Here is an 8,856-nt window from a genome sequence, read left to right on the forward strand (position 1 = left end):
TAGCGGACTCTGTAGCCACTCCTATATGTCATATCTTTAATCTAAGCTAGAGGAAAGTGTTTGTCCTCGGGCCTGGAGGAAAGCCAAAGTCATTCCACTACCCAAGAATGATAAAGCGGACTTTACTGGTTCTAACAGCTGACCTATCAGCTTGCTGCAAGCTCTTAGCAAACTGTTGGATTTTTTTTGTTGACCAAATACAATGGTATTTCTCTCTAGCAACAAATTAAGACTTTCAACATGCTTATAGAGAAGGGCACTCAACATGTACTGCACTGACACAAATGACTGATGATTGGTTAAAATAAATGTATAACATTGTGGGAGCTGTACTGTTAGATTTCAATGCAGCCTTGATATTATGGACCATAACCTGATTTATGGCTTTTCAGCTTCTGCCGTATTGTGGATTCAGATATTTATACAGTATCTAACAGAACACAAAGGGTTTTCTTTAATGGAAGCTTCTCTATTTTACATGTAAAGTGTGGTGTATCGCAGGGCAGCTCTCTTGGCCCTCTACTGCTTTAAATTTTTACCAATTACCTGCCACTGGCATTAAACAAAGCTTGTGTGTTCGTGTATACTGATGAGTCAACCCTATACACATCAGCAACCACAGCTAGTTAAATCACTGCAACCCTAAACAAAGAATCACAGTCAGTTTTAGAATGAGTGGCCAGTAATAAATTGGTCCTGAACATCTCGAGAGCATGGAATTTGGTACATTCCCTAAATTCTAAACCTCAGCTAAATCTGGTAATGAATGGTGAGGCTGTTGAGCAAGTTGAGGAGACTAAATTATGTGGTGTTACCTTCAATTGTAGACTGTCATGGTCAACACATATTGATTCAATGGTTGTAAAGATGTCTGTCCGTGATAAAGAGATGCTCTGCTTTTCTGACACCACACTCCACAAAGCAAGTCCTGCAGGCTCTAGTTTTATCTTATCTTGATTATTGTCCAGTCATATGGTCAAGTGCTGCAAAGGACCTAGTTAAGCTGCAGTTGGCCCAGAACAGAGCGGCAGGTTTTGCTCTTCATTGTAAACAGAGGGCTAATATCAACAATATGCACGCCAGTCTTTCTTGGCTAAGTTGAGGAAAGACTGCATCACTTATTTTAATATGAAACATTAATGCATTGGAAATTCCAAATTGTTTGCATAGTCATACACAGCACTGACACACTTTCCCCACATGCCACCAGGGGTCTTTTCACAATCCCCAGGTCCAGAACAAATTCAAGGGAACGTACAGTATTATACAGAGCCATGATTGCAGGAGCTCCCTTCCATCTCATAGTAACAACAAAAGAACAACGCAAGTGAACAGCAAAACAGATTTTTTTTTAACAAAGCAACTCAACGCCTCTCCCCATGTGACCTACTTTGTGTGCATGTACTGACATACATGTGTAACTGATAGATGCAAACACATGCACACTACATGTAAAGGTTTTTACATGTATGTAAATTGTAAAGTATTTTGTCTGTAATGTCTTTTTCAATATGTGTCGGACCCACTAAGACTAGCTGTCGCCATTGGCGTCGGCTATGGGAAATCCTAATCAAATCAAATACGCGAGGTGAGGTCCTAAAGGGACTAAGCTAAACATAACGGGTTCTTTGCGTCAAGGAGTGGAGCATGGGAATCAGACAACAATATCAGGAGGCAAGAACAATTTATTTTCAGTTCCAGGCCTACATCATCTTCAGTTCCAGGCCTACATCATCTTCAGTTCCAGGCCTACATCATCTTCAGTTCCAGGAGCGCCATCCTACTGTCCTACAAGACAGACTTCAACAGATAGCAGTATCAGCTTTCTTACAAACATCATTAGGTTTACTCATACATACTCAAACAGACAATAATGTTTCGCAACACTCACGGAGGGCGTGCCCAGGGAGAAGGAGAGCAGGTCTAGGTGGAATACGGGCACTAATCCCTAAAAACAACACATTTACAATAATTCATATTTGTCATACTTAAGTGTTACAAACAGGAAGTATTTTATAAAAAGGCCACACCCTCATTAACAATCACATACATGCGTTCAAAGTAGATTGACGGTTCTACCCAGTTACTTTCCCCCCTAATTTCAATGTGTCCACACTTGACAGAAAATAAATCAAACCACTGCGCACAAACCATGCAATGGCACACAATTTTTAAAAAGGTAAAAGTTCTTGGCAAAATAAGTAAGACTAAACACGCAATGCACACAGTAGCGGTGCGTGGGAGATTTTTTAATAAATAAAATATATTTAAAAATACTTTTTTTAAATTATTATTATTATTATTATTATTATTTTTATTTTTTTTAAATCGCTGGGGAAGCCAACCCCCCTCCCCAAAAAACAAAGCCAAATTACAGCCTATATGTTGTGATCATTGCGTTGTTTGCTCTATAACCTGTTAATTCATATGCCTTGCGACCGTGATATATTTGCTGAGACAAGAAGAGACAGTGGTGGAATAAATTCAACCACACCTGTGTTTTATCACAAAACCGGATAGCAACCCCTGTCCAGGGAAGTCCAGAAAACATATAGCATGTAACAGACAATTACATAACCTACAGCATGTCAAGCAAGTTAGTGTTTCTGACAGTGTTTTCAGACCACTAAACAACTATTGATTTAGAACCACAGAGAGTTACCACAGCCTCCACTATTCCAGTACCATTTCAACTTCAAATCACCTCTGCATAGTCTAATACAGTGACAAATAAAGGATACCAAAAACAATTTAGTCCAATCAACGTAAGCTAAATGTGATGTGGCTGTCCATGGTTCTTGTTTTTGTCTGTGTGAGTGTGTGTGCATGCGCATTTGTGCAAGTAGAAAAACATGTTGAACCTACTTGTAGAGAAATGCCAATGCCATCCTTCTCTCTTTCATGTTGACGAAACAGTACACACTTTTTGTCTTATGCTACTTGGATAAAATGCTTGCTCGCTAGCCTAACTTCCATTCATGGGCAACGTTAGCTAGTTAACATTACATCGTTAACGTTACATCTAGCTACATATTGAGCTTCCATACTCTCCGGCCAGGGGCACAACACTGTATGAATTAATGGTTGGATCAGAATCGCCATTATAATCATTGGGCAGTACAGAGAATTAAGTAAAACCACAAGTCCAAATCCTTAGCTCCATCCATGGCTAATTTAGGAAAGGGGAAATTTTAGCTAGCCACCGGAGGACAACACAATGGGATGTAACAATTGAAGTTGTTTGTGTTAATGATGTACTGTATGCTCTAAATGCGATTTGATAGGAGTGACTCCAAAATACAAGCTGGTTTCTCTTCACACTTTTCTTTGGTGTGTCAGGACCATTCAGAGTTGAGCTTGCTCAATTTAGCTCAACACTTAATTTTTTAAACTTTTTTTGTCAAGGTAGGCCAATTGCTTGCTGGCTTCCCCTTCCCTTATGAGCGGCACCAATGTCAAACTCATTTAGACCAGACAGCATCAGATACGGTGCCTTCGGAAAGTATTCAGACCCCTTGACCTTTTCCACAACACAGTTGTGGCCAGCTATCTGAATGTTCATTTCTCTACGTTACAGCCTTATTCTAAAATTGATTCAATAATTTTTTACCCTCAATCTACACATAATACCCCATACTGACAAAGTGAAAACAGGTTTGTAGACTTTTTTTGCACATTTATAACAATTTAAAAACAGAAATATCCCCATTTACATAAGTATTCAGAGCCTTTGCCATGAGACTCGAAATTGAGCTCAGGTGCATCCTGTTTCAAGTGATCATCCTTGAGATGTTTCTACATCTTGATTGGAGTCGACATGTGGTAAATTCAATTGATTGGACAAGATTTGTTAAGACCCACACCTGTCTATCTATATAAGGTTCCACAGTTGACAGTGCATGTCACCAAAAACCAAGTCATGAGGTCGAAGGAATTGTCCGTAGAGCTCCGAGACAGGATTGTGTCGAGGTACAGATCTGGGGAAGGGTACCAAAACATTTATGAAGCATTGAAGGTCCCCAAAAACACAGTGGCCTCCATCATTCTTAAATGGAAGAAGTTTGGAACCATGGAGACTCTTCCTAGAGCTGACCGCCCGGCCAAACTGAGCAATCGGGGGAGAAGGGCCTTGGTCAGGGAGGTGACCAAGAACCCGATGGTCACTGACAGAACTCCAGAGTTCCTCTGTGGAGATGGGAGAACCTTCCAGAAGAACAACCTTCTCTGCAGCACTCCACCAATCAGGCCTTTATGGTAGAGTGGCCAGACGGAAGCCAATTCTCATTAAAATGCACACGAGAGCGCCTAAAGACTCTCAGAACATGAGATTCTCTGGTCTGATGAAACCAAGATGGAACTGTTTGGCCTGAACCATAAGCTTCACGTCTGGAGGAAACCTGGCACCATCCCTACAGTGACGCATGGTGGAGGCAGCATCATGCTGTCGGGATGTTTCAGTGGCAGGGACTGGGAGACTAGTCAGGATCGAGGGAAAGATGTACGAAACAAAGTACAGAGAGATCCTTGATGAAAACCTGGTCCAGAGCACTCAGGACCTCAGACTGGGGCGAAGGTTCACCTTCCAACAGGACAATGACTCTAAGTACACATTCAAGACAACGCAGGAGTGGCTTCGGGACAAGTCTCTGAATGTCCTTGAGTGGACTAGCCAGAGCCCGGACATGAACCCGATCGAACATCTCTGGAGAGACCTGAAAACAGCTGTTCAGCGAAGCTCCCCATCCAACCTGACAGAGCTTGAGAGGATCTGAAGAGAAGGGGAGAAACTCCAAATACAGGTGTGCCAAGCTTGTAGCATCATACCCAAGAAGACTAGAGGCTGTAATCGCTGCCACATGTGCTTCAACAAAGTACTGAGTAAAAAGTCTGAATAGTTACATAAATGTTATATTTCAGTATTTTTTTGTTTTTAATTTGCAAACATTTATAAAAACGTGTTTTTATGGGGTATTGTGTGTAGATTGATGAGGAAAAACAATTTAATATATTTTAGAATAAGGCTGTAATGTATCAAAAAATTTGGAAAAGTCAAGGGGTTTGAATACTTTCCGAATGCATTGTAGATGTCCTACAAGTAGAGAGACAGAGGGGCGCTGTTTTGTTCGCTTGGATGCTTTCTCCTGTGAGATACATTCAGCATCTTGCGAATTGAAAGATAATGATGAAACACAGAAACACAGAAAGACGAAAGATATATTTTAATCTTTTTTTTATTTGTACATTTTTGGGGGGAAGCCTGGCTTCTTCACTGGTTCTCACACTGCCACATCAGGTTTTACCAGGGGACCGTCACCATAGCTGACCATTCTGCAACATAGGAACTTGGATACAGTCACACTGCACAAATGTCTCATTCATAGTTTTTAATCACCTCTAAAATTCATCAATTTATCAGTGTTCAGTGTTTTCTTTCTCCATACAATAATGTGACAATACATTATAATGTACTGAACAAAAATATAAACGCAACATGTCAACAAGGTCCCTTGTTTCATGAGCTGAAATAAAATATCCCAGAAATGTTCCATTCGCACAAAAAGCTTATTTCTCTCAAATGTTTGGGACAAATGTGTTTACATCCCTGTTAGTGAGCATTTCTCCTTTGCCAAAATAATCCATCCACCTGACAGGTGTGGCATATCAAGAATCTGATTGAACAGCATGATCATTACACAGGTTCACCTTGTGCTGGGGACAATAAAAAGCCAGTCTAAAATCTGCAGGTTTGCCACACAACACAATGCCACAGATATCTCAAGCTTTGAGGGAGCGTGCAGTTGGCATGCAGACTGCAGGAATGTCCATCAGAGTTGTGGCCAGCTATCTGAATGTTCATTTCTCTACCATAAGCCACCTCCAATGTTGTTATATAGAATTTGTCTGTACATCCAATCGGCCTCACAGCCATAGTGTAGTATTTCTGTCTGTAATAAAGCCCTTTTGTGAGGAAAAACTAATTCTGATTGGCTGGACATGGCTCCCAGTGGGTGGACCTACTGTATGCCCTCCCAGGCCCACCCATGGCTGCGCCCCTGCCCAATCATGTAAAATCCATCGATTAGGGCCTAGTGAATTTATTTCAATTGACTGATTTCCTTACATGAACTGTAACTCAGTAAAATCTTTGAAATTGTGTTTATATTTTTGTTCAGTATTTTTGGTGCAATTAAATCAGTTGCCACATACCTGGAGCTTCCCGTCAACTACATACATGCTCACAGAACAATTCACACGGGTACACTCATGGCACTGGCCAGGTGTAACGCTCTGGGTGTCGGGGGCGTGAAGTCAGGCGCAGGAACAACAGAGAGTTCAATATAGTGCTTTTAATGCACACACGGTAAACAATGTCCCCACGAAAACACTGGGTGTACAAACAAATACCCCATACACGGGGGACAAAAAACCAGTCCAAATACACACTACGAACGAAATAAACAATACGTTCGTCTACTCCCGATACCAAGGCACAACTGATCAATCACGCACAAAGAAACGTACGGGCTGGCTGACTAATAAAGCCCAACTAATTATAATCACCTCAACACAGGTGTAACAAATAAACACATAAGGAGGGGGAGGAAAAAGAGTCAGTGGCAGCTAGTAGGCCGGCGACCGCCACCCGAACGGGAAGGGGAGTCACCTTCGGTCGGAGTCGTGACACCAGGGCGCATTGCAGCCCCTCCCCTTTTGGGTGTAGTGACTGGGCTTTTTACACGTTTCTCATGACTCATGGCAAGGACCCTGGACTGGGCTGTGCTGCCTTTTGAAGTCCTCCACCCCTCAGCCGAACAAACACCAGAGCAACTGAACCCAGCTCCTCTACAAGCCATGATTCACCATCACCGAGACAGCCATAAGCTTGGTGCCAGGGATGTGCACTCTTCTCAGCACATACCCGCCGACTTCCCTCATGGAAGTGACACTGCAAACCTCACATACTCACCCAGCCGCCAGGTCACGCACCGATGCAGCAGCGGAAGGCACAGCCATTGTGGCCACAACAGGGCCTCAGGGCACCTCCGTCCCACTCACTCAAACATACAGCGCACAGCTGTATATACCAGGCTTCAGAGGCTCCACCAAAACCAAGGCCAACCAGGGCTGCATACTAAAACTACATGCACCAAAAACATATACTAACACGATCCCTTGCCAAATAAATAAACACTTAACATTTCCCCATGCTACGGTCCCTGATCCTGCCGACTACACGAAATATAACGTGGGGGATTTACACATAAATATCAATTTCCTGTTGCCGTACTACACCACCTTTTTTATACGCGAGGTGAGGTACTCAAGACTAAGCTAAACATAACAGGTAATTTGCATTATGGAGTGGAGCATGGGAATCAGACAATGCCAGGATGCAATAACTATTTATTTGAATTCTCAGCATAAAAGGCACAATCTCCGTAGGCCTACATCATTGACATACATCATCAGCTCCATAAAACTGTCCTACAAGAGACTTCAACAGATAGCAATATCAGATTTCTCAAACAAACTAGGTTTATATACTCAAAACAGACAATAACCCTTAAGGAGGGCGTGCCCAGAGAGAAGGAGAGCAGGTCTAGGTGGAATATGGGCGCCAACACCTAAAAGCACTACAGTACATTTACAATAATTCCTATTTCTCATATTAAATTACTTTGTTTAAAAAAAACACCATCACCACACCCATCATCCCAAGGCAAGGTGACCAGCACCTAGTAAGAGGATCCCCTGAATGAGTTTTTATTTAACTAGGCAAGTCAGTTAAGAACAAATTCTTATTTACAATGACGCCTAGGAACAGTGGGTTAACTGCCTTGTTCAGGGGCAGAACAACAGATTTTTACCTTGTCAGCTCGGTGATTCAATCTAGCAACCATTCAGCTACTGGCCCAACGCTCTAACCACTAGGCTAATGAAACAGACAAGCATTTATACCTTGGGCCACGCCCTTAATTACAACAAGCCACACCTGGGACTGACAAGAACAACAATCTCAGCAGTTCAAACCTGTTACAAAACCATGCCTGACTTTGGTTTATGACATACATTTTCCCCCACTTCCTTCGTTCAACTTCTCAGCAAGATCTGAGGCAGGTATTCCCAAATTGGGTTACGGGTATGCGCAATGTTGGCGGGGGTACACCAAATAAAAATGTGATTCACTTTCAGTATATTTATTTTTTCTATATATATACATTTGGGTGAGTTGTTTTTCTCGCCTGAGTAGCCTTGTTTTACTGACAAAATAAAATTAAACCATCTAATGTTCAGCGAAATAACAACACAATGTCCAATACAGGTAGCCTAGTCAAATAATTAACATCCAATCACATTAACTGTTACTCTCTCACGAGAAACCTTCACTCTTGTACAGACATTTAGAAACTAAACATGACAATTTTCCACAGGAGATTTTTTGAGCGAGAATAAAGACGAGTAGTAAGACATGTATAAAAGCAACAGATACCATTAATAAGAAAGGGCTAGAAGCGTCTTATATGGTGAGCTACCGAGTGGCTAGGACAGGCAAGCCCCATACTATTGTGGAGGACTTCATTCTTCCTGCTGCTGCGGATATGGCTGGGACAATGATAGGGGAAAAGGTCCAAAAAACTATACAGACAATGCCTTCATCAAACAACACTGTTTCACAATGCATCTGTGACATGGCAGGAGATGTTTTGAAACAATTACTGCTTTGCATACAAGCCAGTGAATTATATGCGTTACAGATGTGGCGGGCCTGGCACAGCTCTTGGTGTTTGTCCGTTACGTTTATGGGGGGTTAATTAAGGAAGATATCCTCTTCTGCAAACCACTGGAAACCAGGAC

The 8,856-nt window shown here is 42.0% G+C and overlaps 1 long non-coding RNA gene across 1 annotated transcript; it reads right to left on the minus strand.

Moving 5' to 3' along the window:
* Nucleotides 1-1,667: 1,667 nt before the first annotated feature.
* Nucleotides 1,668-7,942, minus strand: LOC139568710 (uncharacterized). Its single transcript, XR_011673650.1, has 3 exons — nucleotides 7,869-7,942; nucleotides 1,892-1,948; nucleotides 1,668-1,800 (listed from the first exon to the last, which is right to left on the minus strand). It is a non-coding gene; the product is annotated as an uncharacterized lncRNA (long non-coding RNA).
* Nucleotides 7,943-8,856: the final 914 nt, after the last annotated feature.

Source organism: Salvelinus alpinus, chromosome 2, assembly GCF_045679555.1.
Source record: "Salvelinus alpinus chromosome 2, SLU_Salpinus.1, whole genome shotgun sequence".
In the NCBI taxonomy this organism is placed as follows: domain Eukaryota; kingdom Metazoa; phylum Chordata; class Actinopteri; order Salmoniformes; family Salmonidae; genus Salvelinus; species Salvelinus alpinus.